Source organism: Octodon degus, unplaced genomic scaffold, assembly GCF_000260255.1.
Source record: "Octodon degus isolate 3935 unplaced genomic scaffold, OctDeg1.0 scaffold00318, whole genome shotgun sequence".
In the NCBI taxonomy this organism is placed as follows: Eukaryota; Metazoa; Chordata; class Mammalia; order Rodentia; family Octodontidae; genus Octodon; species Octodon degus.
In genome coordinates, this window is record NW_004524894.1 from 1,052,980 (window position 1) to 1,066,895 (window position 13,916).

The window sequence follows — 13,916 nt, forward strand, 5'->3', positions numbered from 1 at the left end:
AATGTCCAGGTAGTAATGTTCCCTTTGCTGCACCAGCAGAGCTGTCGAATGCCCACCCTGAGGGTAGAGATGCATTGTTCCATTTGATGTGTCTTCCTGGGTGTTGGTGGAGAAAGCACACTGTTGCTTGCTGCAGCCATCTAGACCCTAGAGTACGTTCTCTAGTAATCCTTTCAAAGAGGGTACATGGAAAAATATTCTGAATTCATCAATATTAAAAACTGTTCTTATTTGACCCTCAAAATCAAAGGTCAGTCTGGCTGGGTACCGGATTAGCGGGTGGAAGCCGTTCTCCTTCAAGACTTACAATGTCGCACCATTGGCTCCGGGCGTCTAACGTTCTCAGTGGGAAGTCTGCCATCAGCCGGATCCTCCTGCCCCTGTAGGTGACTTCTCTCTCTCATGAGGCCTTCAGGATCTTCTCTCTCTCACAGAGGCTCCAGAACATCACCAAGATGTGTCTAGGACTGAGTTTTCTCTCAACCACCTTGCTGGGGACTCACTGAGCACTGACGACCTCAAACCTTGAGCTCCTCCTCAGCTCCGAAAAGTTTGCTTCAATGATGTCTTTAATTAGGGGTAGGGAAGATGCCTTAGTAGAATAAGCACTTCCCTGGCAAGCACAAGGACCTGAGTTAAATCCCTGGTTATATCTTCTGCCTCATTCTCTTTGTTATCTTTTTCTGGAACTCCGATCACACGGACATTGGAGCTTCTGAATTCGTCTTCTCAGATGCGAAGTTTTTCGTTATTCAGCAGCTGCCTTGACATCTGCACTGTGTCCTTGGATGTCTCTTCCACTTGGGTGTCCAGATGGCTCACTTTCCACTGCTAAGCTACTCTGCAGTGCAAGTAATCTACCAAATGCTTAATATCCTCGACATTGGGGCAACATTTTCTTATGTGCTCCATCTCCTCTTGTATCTCTTTGAAGATGCCAACCACATTTCTTCTGAAGTTTTCTTCTGTTTCCTGAATTAAGGCTGCTTCTTCAGATGTCAGCTCTTTCAACTGAAGAGTCTTGTTTCTCTTTTTTCCTGTTTTCTTTAAAAACTTGATCTGTGACAAAGCACTCAGATTTGCCCATGAACACATTTTGTGCTCACCAGAACTTCATTCTAGTGATATTTGAGAGAGCGCTGTGATGCGAAGTGGGACAGAGAACCTCAATTCCTTGACCTCCAGAAGTAGCAGTTTCCTCTTCCTCCACCTTGTGTTTCTCCTGTGTCTGCACTGACCCTTCTTTCTCCCAACTACAGGCAAGTTCCTCTCACAACACTGAGACCCCAATTCCTTCTGTACTTCCTTCTGCCTCCTGCTCCTCCTCCATGTCAGTTTTCTTCTCCCTCTCTGTCGGTCTCTGAGTATTCTTCCTCCTTCTCCTCTACCCACATCCCTTCCTTCTCCTTTTACTCCTCCTCCTCCCCAGAGCCTTCTTCTTCCTCCTCCTCTAGACATGAGTCCTCCTGCTCCCCTACCTTGGGGCTTTCCTTTCCCTCCTACTCTGAAGAACTCCCACTTTGAAGACGCTGAGCTTCCTGTCTCAGCCCCAGGCACTTTCAAAATCTTATAATGGTACAATTCCTCTGGGCTAGAAACGGTGCTGAGCTTTTACAATACTAGGTAAAACCTGAAAGATATGAGTTCTTTAGGTTAGCTTTAGTGGAGCTGTGCATCCTTTAAAAAGAAGAGTAAACATTGTATGACTTTGGAAACAATTCAAAAGGAGGTGCAGATATTGAAGAATGTGAGCTAAGGAGATTATTTCTTTGTACTCTTTTACTTGGTATTCCAGTTTCTTTCTAATACCTGTTATCTACTGAACTGAAGTAAAAGCCTTATGCCTGGGGAAACTGTGAACACAGCCCATAAAAAATAGTTTTCTGGAATGCAGAAGAGGGAAAAAGGATGCAGAGCAGATGTGAGGGGTGGTGTGCAGAAGCTGCATAAATTTCTAAGTAATTATGCATGCTATCTCAATATTCACAATTTTCGAGATAATAGTCTTTTATAAATGAAGACACTGAAATAAAAGCAGGTTAAGAAACGTTATTTATATTTCACAATGAATGATGGAACTGGAAATTAATTTACCTTGGCTGATTAAATGCCAGATTCATGCTTTGCAATATATTCCTCTTTTTATCTTGTTTGACAATTTTGAAATAACATTGGAAACATGAATTTAAAGATTGTACTATTCTTTCATACCAGATGGAATTTTGCTTGATATTAAATTAAAATATAAAAAAAATGTAGAGATTACTGACAGATAGACAGTCTATTCATTTAGGTTTTCTTGAATAAAAATCTTTGTAATTAGCTGTCAAAAATGTTGCACAACTATAGTTAGATTTACTCATATCTATATTTTCAACTACTGTGGTTCTTTGAAATATGTGATGTACCTCTATATATTGGAGAGGCCTTGAGCTGTGGCTTCATTTAGGTTACTTACCATCCCAAGGTGCTGAGATTACAAGCATGAACTACCACTCCTAATTTGAACTTGACATTTTTTACATTAATCTCTTCATCCAAGGAATCTGCTAACATCTCATATTAATACTTTAACCATAACTATCCTTAGGTTTATTTTATAGACAATCTTCAGTGAATATCAGTAATTTTGCAATTTATTTACAATATAATTTTTAAATTTTGTCATATATACTACAATGCTAAAGAGATATGATGACAGCAGACATTCTTGTGTTATTATTTTAAAGGGGATGACTTTATTTGACCATTGACTTTGATATTTATATAGTCTATTTATACAGAAATTTGCTGTTGAATTTTTAAAATTAAATTATTGTAAAATTTATTGAAATTCCATGGCTTTCTTTCTAATTTATCACTGAGTGAATTGTATCCATCTGATTCTAACATTTTTCTGCCTTGTTCATTGTGCATCAATTCATTGTGTATTTTATATTTTATTGTATGCATGTATCCCTTATACATTTTATTTACAAGAGTATTCATTTTGCTTGGAGCAAAAACTATTTCTCCAAGGAATATTCTTCTTTATTTTCAAGTACTATGAAGTTTACTTGCAAATTAATATGATTAAGATAAATATATATTTAGAAATTCCATGGGGATATTCCTTTTGTCTTACAAACACAAGTTAAAGGAAGGTCTGGTGATGTATGTGGTGTGTGTGTGTGTGTGTGTGTGTGTTGTACATATGTTGTCTAAAACAAGAATTTTCAACAAGATATCATGTCTGCATCTTGTCCTCTGAATGAATACTATGAAAACAACAATATGAATATATTAATTACTGTAAATGTCCTACTAATCTGTTTTATAATTATATTTCTATTTTATCATTTTTTTCTCATTAAACTGAATAAAAATTAAAAAGAAAAAAATGAAAAAGAAAAAAAAAAACCTTCAAAAATTTTTTTCCATTCACCTTCCACAAGTCAGAAGTCTTAAGTCCAGGCTGAAATAGAACCCGGTTTCCTTTGAGGACCACAGGGAAGAATCTTTCTTTGTTCATTGCAGTTTCTGTTTCTTCCATGCAATTTTTATCTTGTAGCTGTATGTCTCCAAACTTTTATTTTTAGTACTTCGTTGGGCATTTGGGCATCTACTACTACATAGACCTTGCTAAATAAGGTGGTTTTCTGAAGTTCTAATATCCATTAATTTTCAGAGTAGTCATCCTACTATGCTATTAAATACATTAAGATTTTGCAAAATGTATTTTATCCATTTATTGAGAGACTGATTTTTTCTTCTGTTGCAAACATGATCATATTAGTGGTTTTCTAGTAATAAGATACCTTTGAATTACTAGAATAAATGCCACTTAAATGTCCTATATTATTATTTTAAATTTGCTATTGGATTTTTGTTTAAAAAGGATGCTATATTCACAAATAGGGAACATTAACATTGTTGTCATTTTATTTATAGTTATCTATATTACCCAAAATGATTTGCAGATTCAGTGCAAACTTAGCAAGATTTCAATGACACTTTTCACAGAAATACAAAAAAATAAATAAATTCTAAAGTTTGTTTGGAACCACAGACTTTTACTAGTTAACAGGATAAATTAGGTAGCAAAAGAAAAAATTTATTAACACTACATTCTATGACTTCAACTGCTGATTTTTATTTTAGTCTCTTTGTTTCACTAAAAATGACAGCCCCAAAGTGGTTTTAAATTTGTTCTTCACATGTAAAATAGATTTATTATACATGTAATTATGCATATGTCTAAATACACCTACATACTCATATATACATATTTTCCATCCTTCAATTCATAAAATAGAATCTTTTTAACAGTGATAAAATTATACTAAGAGGTCTCATTCAACTCAGGTATTCTTTTTCTGGGAATTTTTTCAGAAAAATTGAAAACATGACACAGTGATATATATGCATCCCTGTTTATAACGGTGAAATTTGTAATTCCTCAGTATTGGAAGCAACTCAAATGCCCATAAAATGAGAAATGGATAAAAATGAATGTGGTATTTTTATATAATGAAGTATTATTCAGCTCTAAAGAAAGGTAAACTCAAGATTTTTATAGGTCAATAGATGAAATTAGAGACTATGTTCATAAGTGAAATAAATCAGACTCATATAAACATCATATTGTCTCTTTAAAAAAATAAAATAATAACAAGTAAGATCATAATAATAGAAAATTGTCTGGGGCATTGTCTTAATCTCATTATTTTCTAAAAGACACTTTTGATGTCGCACTTACAGGTCCCGTCACTGAAATCTCATATAAGAAACTTATGTGGCAACATGTCTATGTTTACTGTCTTTAAAAATATTTTGGTTTCTTTGAAAAAAAACACTATTGCTCAAGGAAAATTAAGTGAGATCTTTCTATCAGAATAAACATTGATTAAAGTACAAGAATTAGTTTTATTATATCTTGGGCAATATAATTTATGCACTAATATTGGGTATCATTCAATTATTTCAAATAATATTCTGTAACTTATTATATATATGAATGTTTCTTTATTTATCTTTGTATTTTTAGAGAAAAGTCTACAGGGTGTTCTGGGTCTCACTACTTGGTCAGACTTGGAGTGATCTGCCTATATTCAGCTTCCTAAGAGCTGGGATTACAGGCAAGCACCATGATACCTGCCCAGTCTCAGTTGCCATCTCAGCATGCCCTAGGGATGGGGCCAGCACTGAAAGCCCCAGGATCAAATCGCTTCTTGCAGGCTCTTTAATCCTCTGAGCCATTTGGCCAGCTTTATATGTGAATGTTTAGGTACACAAAATATTTCCCAAAAGGTACAGGTCATAGATTTAGACACCTTAATAGTGATTCACAATTTTATCCCTTTTTAAATAATCTTAGCAAGGTGAATTAGAAGCATGTAAATATTTAGATATCAAGTCAGACTTCTTATTAAAAGAAAGGAATTATGTAATACATTTTAAATATCCATGATGAGTATTTTTCCATATGAAGTATATCTGTTGAGAATGAATTGGTAATAGAGTACCATTAAATCAGCTATTCTCTGTGATAGATTTTATTCTGTTGCATTCATAGAAGAATAATATCCACATTAAGAGAAATGATAATTTGAGAGAACATAGTATTTTTGAGGCCATATTTGGCATTCTGGTTTTGCTTGTGGTTGTCACATTTTAGGAAGTTATTTGAATGACTGGATTATGTTCAAAGAAAACTGAGTGGGTAGTTGAAATGATGACATAAGAATAAACAGTGAAATTTTTGGAAATATTAAGCTTAGAAGTAGAACAAATAGAAAATCTCAAGAATTATCTCAAACGTAAGGATTACAAGTTTTATTGTACAGTTGTTGAGCAAATATTCATACTAAGCATTGACTATAGAATCCTCAATATGGTTAAAAAATGAGAAGGGGATGGTCTTTTTAAAATATGCAGATATTCATGCACCTACAATATTTAAATGGCAATGGAATACCCATCTCTGACAAAACTAAACAAAAAAGGGGGATATAAATGAAGGACCATTTTGTAGTGGAAAAATATATCTATGTATCTATATTTACAAAATAGTTAGCATAGATATACTGCTACTTTCTCTTAGTTCAATGAGAAGAAAGTTTGAAATAATAGTGTTTAGACAAGATATCATGTCTATATCTTGTACTATAAATAACAACTACAAAGACAATATGCAATGCATTAATGATTGTAACTGTGCTACTAATCTGCTTTGAAACTCTCATTGCTATTTGTTTCTCAATAAAATTAATTTAGAAATAATATATGCAGACAATAATTACAATCTGTGGTTTAATCATAGAAATTGAAATAAAAATATTTTCCAATGAGCTAAGGTTTAGGCTAACTTATAGAATCACAAAAATGTTCTTCTTTGATGCAATTTGGGCCTACTATCAATTTAGGAAATGAAGATTCCTAAGCACAGAAAATTTAAACAACTTTCCCTAAGTTAAAACAGCTAGTAATGGTACCTGGTCTGAAGCTATGTGGTCTAGCTCCAGAATTTAATTGCCAAGCTGCACTGCCTTTCCAGGTACATATTGAATTACAATATTTGTCCTTCGTGGGAAATTTTCTTTTTGGAAATTTATGTATTAGTATATGTTCGTGATACATAGTAATTACATTAATCTTGGTGAACTGATAAATATACATCTCACATCTGGATCAACTTTACTCTCCCTTCTCCCATTCTCTAATCTCGGCTTGTCCTCTTTTCCTATTAGCCTTTCCAGATGGTCTAGTTTCCTATTTCTTATTATCTCTTTTCTATTTAGCACTTTAAATTATTTATTTTTTTGGTTCATTCACATTAGAGAAACCACGCAATATTTAAGCTATCTCTGACTCATTTCATTTAGCATTGCAGTATCAATAAGACTGTCAATTTTCTTATAAATGACTTGAATTTATTTTTTAAAACTTTCTTCCAGTATCCATAGTTACTCACCCAATGTAACACTGCACAGATTTGGAAGAGATTTCCAGTGTCCTTTGAATATTTCCTTTTGCATTTCTAATGATACTAAGAAAATCTTATAGAGAGTCAATATTAATTTATAAGGTAACAATGATAAGCAAGACTTTTACTTTAGATGAATCAAGAAGCCCTATCTTTTAGATTTCTATTTAAGATAGAAACTTGCTGCTTGACAAATGATGCTTTTATTATTTAGATAACACAGATGTTTCTTGATTAATATAAATGGCATCTAGACCCAGCGCAGTCCCAGCTTATGAAAGGGAACGTCCACCACACTCTCAGGAACCCACCAGACCCAGCCCAGGCCCAGGCCCAGTGAGTATGTGGGAGAGCTTCTGTGCTCCCCTGCACCCACTTGACCCACTGGACCCAACTCAGGCCTGGTACATGAGAAATTCCACCTCACTCTGGGGAACCTCCACCCCTCTGGACTCAGCCCAACCTTGCGTGCGAGAAATTCCACCACTCTCTCATACCCTTCCAACCTTCCCGACTTAGCCCAGGGTCATCGTCTGAGTGAAAACTTCCACCACACTCTCTGGACCCCTCCAGACCCAGCGTAAGCTCAGGCCCAGTGAGTGTGTAGGAGAGATTGTGCACTCCCCAGCACCCATAGGACACCTCCAGACCCAGCCCAAAGTGGCTCGTGAGTTAGAAATTACACCTAGCTCTCCAGGAACCCTTAAGACGCAGCCCAGTCCTGGCATACATGCCTGGGGTGAATCTGCAGTTGAAGTCCCTACAGACAGGCTAGGGGCCAGAACTACTCAGCAAATCCAGAAGCAGAACATCTTGGCAGAGGGACACAACAGGTCCACTTCCAAGGGCTGCAGCAGGAAGAAGGTGAGCACAGCATCCAGACACAAGCAAGGCATGAATGTATTAATTCAAACTTTGTAGATCTCAACCCAAATTTTGGGGGGCCGAGGAGATGGCTCAGTGGAATAAGCACTTCCCTGGCAAGCGTAAGGGCCTGAGTTCAATCCCCGGTTCCACAAAAAAAAAAAAAAAGAAGGATTTTAAAGTTGTGCTCCTTATTGAACTCCTCACAGAAAGACAATTAACATTTGTAAAGTCAGAGTCTATTGGTATTTGGCTGGGCCTTTAACCCAAATTTCAGTAGGTGCTAAGGTTATAACTGCAGCAAAGCTCTACATCAAAGGTCAGAGGACACTACTGTGTAAAATGACAAAAAGATGGAGCAAAACGGAAACTCAGGCCCCAAGACTACAGAAAACAAGTGCAGAAAATACTAGGACAGAAGAAATTGGGAATCACACAGGTGAAATGTTTGAATTAGTAGAATCTGACTAACAAAGGATCTACAAACTGTAGTACAGGGTTTCAGGATAAATTCTGAAGGGATGTGACTGATCTTATCAAATACAAGTTACATTTCTTGTTATACAGATCTTGCTTTATCTTGGTCTTAACCATTCAACAGAAAAGTATAAAAACAAAGTATAAAAAGTAAAGCCATATGAATAAGCTGAGCTGTAAATGGCTCAAATCAACAAGTTCTGACATTGCCAGTCTGAAGGAAAACCCACTACTATTATGGACTACTGGACTATAATGGAATATTCTGTTGAATTCACTTACCTACAATACTTAAATGACATTGGAAACTCTTCTCTGAAAAAAGTAAACAAAAAATGGGGACACAAATGAACATCCATTTTGTATCTGTATATTCAAAATGATTAGGATAGATACACAGCTGCATTCTTTTAATTGAGTGACTAGAGAGATTTATTCTAGCTGTGTTTGTGTACAAGATGTCATGTCTGCATCTTGTACAATGAATAACCATTAAAACAACAATATGCAATGCATTAACTATTAAAAATGTGCTAGTAATAGGTTGTGAAATTGCCTCATTGCTGTTTCTCAATAAATTATTGTAAAAAATAAAAAATGAATTAATGTCCTCTGAAGTAAAAAAAAAAAAAAACTGAGAAAGGTGCAGAGGAACTGAGTTCAGAGATAAACTCTGAAAGAAAAAAAGAAATCTCTGAATTAATAGTGTCCAGAGTAAAGAATCAACTGAGGAAGGATATAGACGAAATCACATTAAAAATAATCTCTGTAGTAAAAGAATTAATGACTCTTTCTCAAGAAGACACTAATCAAAAATAGAGAAAATTAAAAAAGATGTAATCCTTGAATGAGAAACATAGGAAAGAAATAGATGGCATGAAGAAAAGTAAAGAGAGACAGAGGAACTGAAAATCTCAATCACAAGATTACAAAACTGGTTGAGTGAAAGTGAAGACAGAGTTTCAAATCATGAAGACACCATCTCAACTAGTGAAGAGAAAAGAAAAGATCTCTTAAGAACAACGAAGACGCAGGAAAAAATAATTCATCACCTGCAAAACGATGCAAAGATGAACAATGTGAAACTAATAGTCATCAATAAGAAAGAAGGAGTAAAGACAAAAGATATAAAAAATAATATGGGCAGAAGTAACAGCAGCAAACTTACCAAATATGGGGACCCTATCTGACATTCAGGAAACCGAAGCATACAGAACATCAAGTAATGTCAACCCAATTAAAAACATAACGAGGCATACAATAGTCAGGATTCCAGAAATTAAGCACAAGAATAATGTACTGAAGGCCACTACAGAAAAGGAGCAGATCACATTCAAAGGAAAATCCATCAGAATTATGGCCAACTTCTCTTCACAAACCATGAAGGCAAGAAGAGCATGGAGCAGAGTACTTCAAGTCCTCTATGAAAACAAATTCCAGCCAGATTACTATGCACTACAAGACTCCCTTTCAAGTTTGATAGAGAAATGAAATTCTTCCATGACAGAAAACAACTAAAGAATTTCATGATGACAAAGTCAAGCATAAACAGACAACTAAAAGATATCCCCGAGAGGGATCACAATGATCAGAAATCCATGAATGAGAAGAGAAGGAACCAACTAAATAGGACAAACAAACACAAGACAAAAAGGATAAAACAGAAGCAGGTAGATAACATGGCAATCATGAATCAATACTTTTTTTTTGCAGAACTATGGATTGAACTCAGACCCTTGCGCTTGCCAGGCAAGTGCTTATTCTACTGAGCCATCTCCCCAATCCCAATACATTTCAATTATAAGCATTAATGTAAATGGACCCAACTGACCAATTAAAAGAAATAGATGGGCACAGTGGATAGGGAAGCAAAATCCAACAATCTACTGTATACAAGAAACACACTTAACTCATAAGCATATTCATAGGGTGAAAGTCTAAGGATGGAAAGCAATACTACATGCCCCAACACATCAGAAAAAAGCAGGGGTAACAATCTTGTTTTCGGACAGGCTCAACTTCAAACAAAGAATGATGAAATGAAATAAAGAACACCACTATATACTGACTAGGGGAAAAATTCAAGAGGAAGAGGTAACACTCATAAATATGTATGCACCAAACATGGGAGCATGCAAAAATAGAAAGTCAAATCTTAATGAACATGAAAAATCTAATATTCAATACCACAATCTCAAAAAGAGATCTTAACACCCCCTTTTGCATAAAAGATAGGACAAACAGATAAAAAATAGCAAAGAAGTAGCAGAACAGAACCAGAGCCTGGACCAAATGGACTTAGTGGACAAATATAGAGTACTCCACCCAGCCACAGCTGAATACACATTTTTTTTTCAGGTGCACATGGGTCATTTTATGAAATAGATCAAATACTGGGGCATAGGTCATGCATAAGTATATGCACGAAAACAGAAATTATCCCATGCATATTATGTGACCACAGTGCAATCAAAGTGGAAATAAACGAACAAAGAAACCAGAAAAACCCCATAAGTACATGGAAATTAAACAACACCCTACTCGGCAACCAACGGGTCACAGATAAAATTAAACAAGAAATTGAACAGTATCTACGATTGACTGAAAATACAACAACTTATCAAAATTTATGGGATGCAATGAAAGCAGATAGCAGAGGGAAATTTATAGCTGTGAAATCACACATTAGGAAAACAGAACTGGAAGAAGTAAACACCCTAATGTTGCACCTCCAACATCTAGAAAAGGAAGAGCAAACCAAATCCAAAACCCAAAGATGGTAAGAAATCATAAAGATTAGAGCAGAAATTAATTCAATTGAAATGAAGAAAACAGTTCAAAGAATTAATGAATCAAAAAGCTGGTTCTTTGAAAGATTAAATAAAATTGATATGACCCTAGCTAACCTAATCAAAAAGAAGAAACAAAAAATTCAAATCCAAGCAATGGAGAGTGAAAAGAGTGCAGTTACCACAGACCCAGTGGAAATTCAGAAGATTATAAAGAGTTATTTTGAGAAGTTTAATTCTCACAGAATAGAAGACACAGCAGAAATAAACAGATTCCACGAAAGGTACAAATCACCAAAATTGAATCAGGAAGATGTAACAACTCTCAATAACCAAATAACAGCAAATGAAATACAAAATGAACTGAAAAACCTATCAACAAAGAAAAGTCCAATTCCTGATGGATTCACAGCTGAATTCTAAAAGACATTTGCATAAGATATAATCCCTATACTCCTCAAACTCTTCAATGAAGTTTAAAAGGAAGCAATCTTCCCAAAATCATTCTTGGAGGCAAGTATTATACGCATACCAAAACCAGTAAAAGACACAATTAAAAAAGAGAACTACAGGACAAAATCCCTTATGCACATTGATGCAAAAATCCTCAATTAAATCCCAGCAAATAGAATAGAGCAAATCAAGAACAATGTACATCATAACCAGGTAGGATTCAAACCACGTTTGCAAGAATGATTTAATGAAAACAAATCAATAAATTTAATACAATATATCAATAGAGTCAAATCTAAAAACCACATTTACTCTCAGATCTGGTAAAAGACAAGGATGATCTCTTCCACTGCTCTTATTCAATATAGTTCTGGAATCATTAGCCAAATCCATTAGATAAGAGCGAGAACTAAAAGGAAGAAGAATAAATAAAGAAGCAGTTAAACTATCAAAATTGCAGGTTACATGATACTTTACTTGAAAGACCAAAAATCTACACCAAGAACATACTAGAATTGATAAACAAATTCCGTACCATAGCAGGATATAAAGTCAATAATGAAAAATCAATAACATTCCTCTACAAAGATAACAAGGAAAATTACAGAAACAGTAACTTTTACAATAGCATTGCAAAAATGAAACACGTTGGAATTCATTTAACTAGAGAAATTAAAGATCTTTACAAGGAAATATACTGTACTTAGAAAAAAGAAAATGTAGAGGATTTTAGAAAATGGAAATATATTCCATGTTCCTGGATAGGAAGTGTGAACACTGTGAAGATCTCCATATTCCAAAATTGCTCTATTTAATCCATGCCTTATCAAAATAAGACCAACATACCTCACAGATCAAGAGAAATCATTCTTAAAAGTTATTTGGAACCAGAAAAGTCCTAGAATTGCAAAGGATATCCTTGGCAGCAAAGACAAGGCAGGAGGCACTACAATTCCTGAGTTGAAATTATACTACAAAGCTACTGTTATAAAACAGCATAGTACTGACAACAAAATAGACCTGAGGCTCACTGGAGTAAATTAAAAAATGCAGAAACCTCTGTGAACACACTCAGCAAACTTATCTTTGATGAAGGGGCCAAATATGCTTACTGGAGCAAAGATAAACTCTTTAACAAATGGTGCTGGAGAAACTGGGTCTCTACTTGCCCAAAAACTAATACTTGACCCAGGTCTATCATCAAGCACTAAGCTAAAGTCAAAATGGATTAAAGATCTAAAAATTAAAAAGAGAAACACTAATTCTCTGGGAAGAGAAAGCGGGAGGAATTCTTGAAGAAACAGGGGTAGGCAAAGAGTTCATGCACAAAAAATCAAATCTCATGGCTAACACTTGAAAGAATTAGCAATTGAGACCTCCTCTTATTTTGAAGATTTTGCACATCAAAAGAAATTACCAACAAAGTGAAAACACAACCCCCAAATTTGGAAAAATCTTCACTAATAAGCACTCAGACAAAGGTCTGCTCTCTAGAATTTATACAGAAAAAAAAAACACTTTAGGACCCCAAACTTTAAAAACCCAATCCAGAAATGGGCATCCAAGGTGAACGCACACTTCTCAGTGGACAAAATTAACAAAGAGAATAACTGTGTGTAAAAATGCTCCACATCAGTAGCCATCCATGACATACAAATTAAAACAACATTTAGGTACCATTTCACCCCCAGAAGAAATGGCTATGATAACGAAATCAACCAACAACAAATTTTGGAGTGGCTGTGTGAAAAAGGCACCTTCTCTACCATTGGTGGGAATGTAGACTGGTGCAACCATTGTGGAAATCAGTGTGGATGGGGCTAGGGAGATGACTCAATGGAATAAGTGCTTCGTTGGCAAGCACAAGGGTTTGAGTTCAATCCCCAATTCCGCCAAAAAAAAGAAAGAAAGAAAGAAAGAAAGAAAGAAAGAAAGAAAGAAAGAAAGAAAGAAAGAAAGAAAGAAAGAAAGAAAGAAAGAAAAAAATAAAAGAAATCAGTGTGGAGACTCCTTCAAAAACCAGGACTGGAAATCCCATTCAAACCAGCTATCCCTCAACTGGAAATTTTCCCGGAGGAAAGGAATACACTATATCATAGTGATATATGTGTATCTATGTTTATAGCAGCATGATTTGTGATAGTCAAACCTTGGAAACAACCAAGATACCCATCACCTGAGTACTGCATGAAAAAGATGTAGTATTTTTATACAATAGAGTATTACTCAGCTATAATGAATGATAAATTCAAAGTTTTTATATTTAAGTTATTAAACTTGCAGATATACTCATAAGTGAAATAAACTAGACATACATGTGCATATATTATGTAGTCTCCCTAGTTAAAGAACTCAAAAGAAGAAATAAA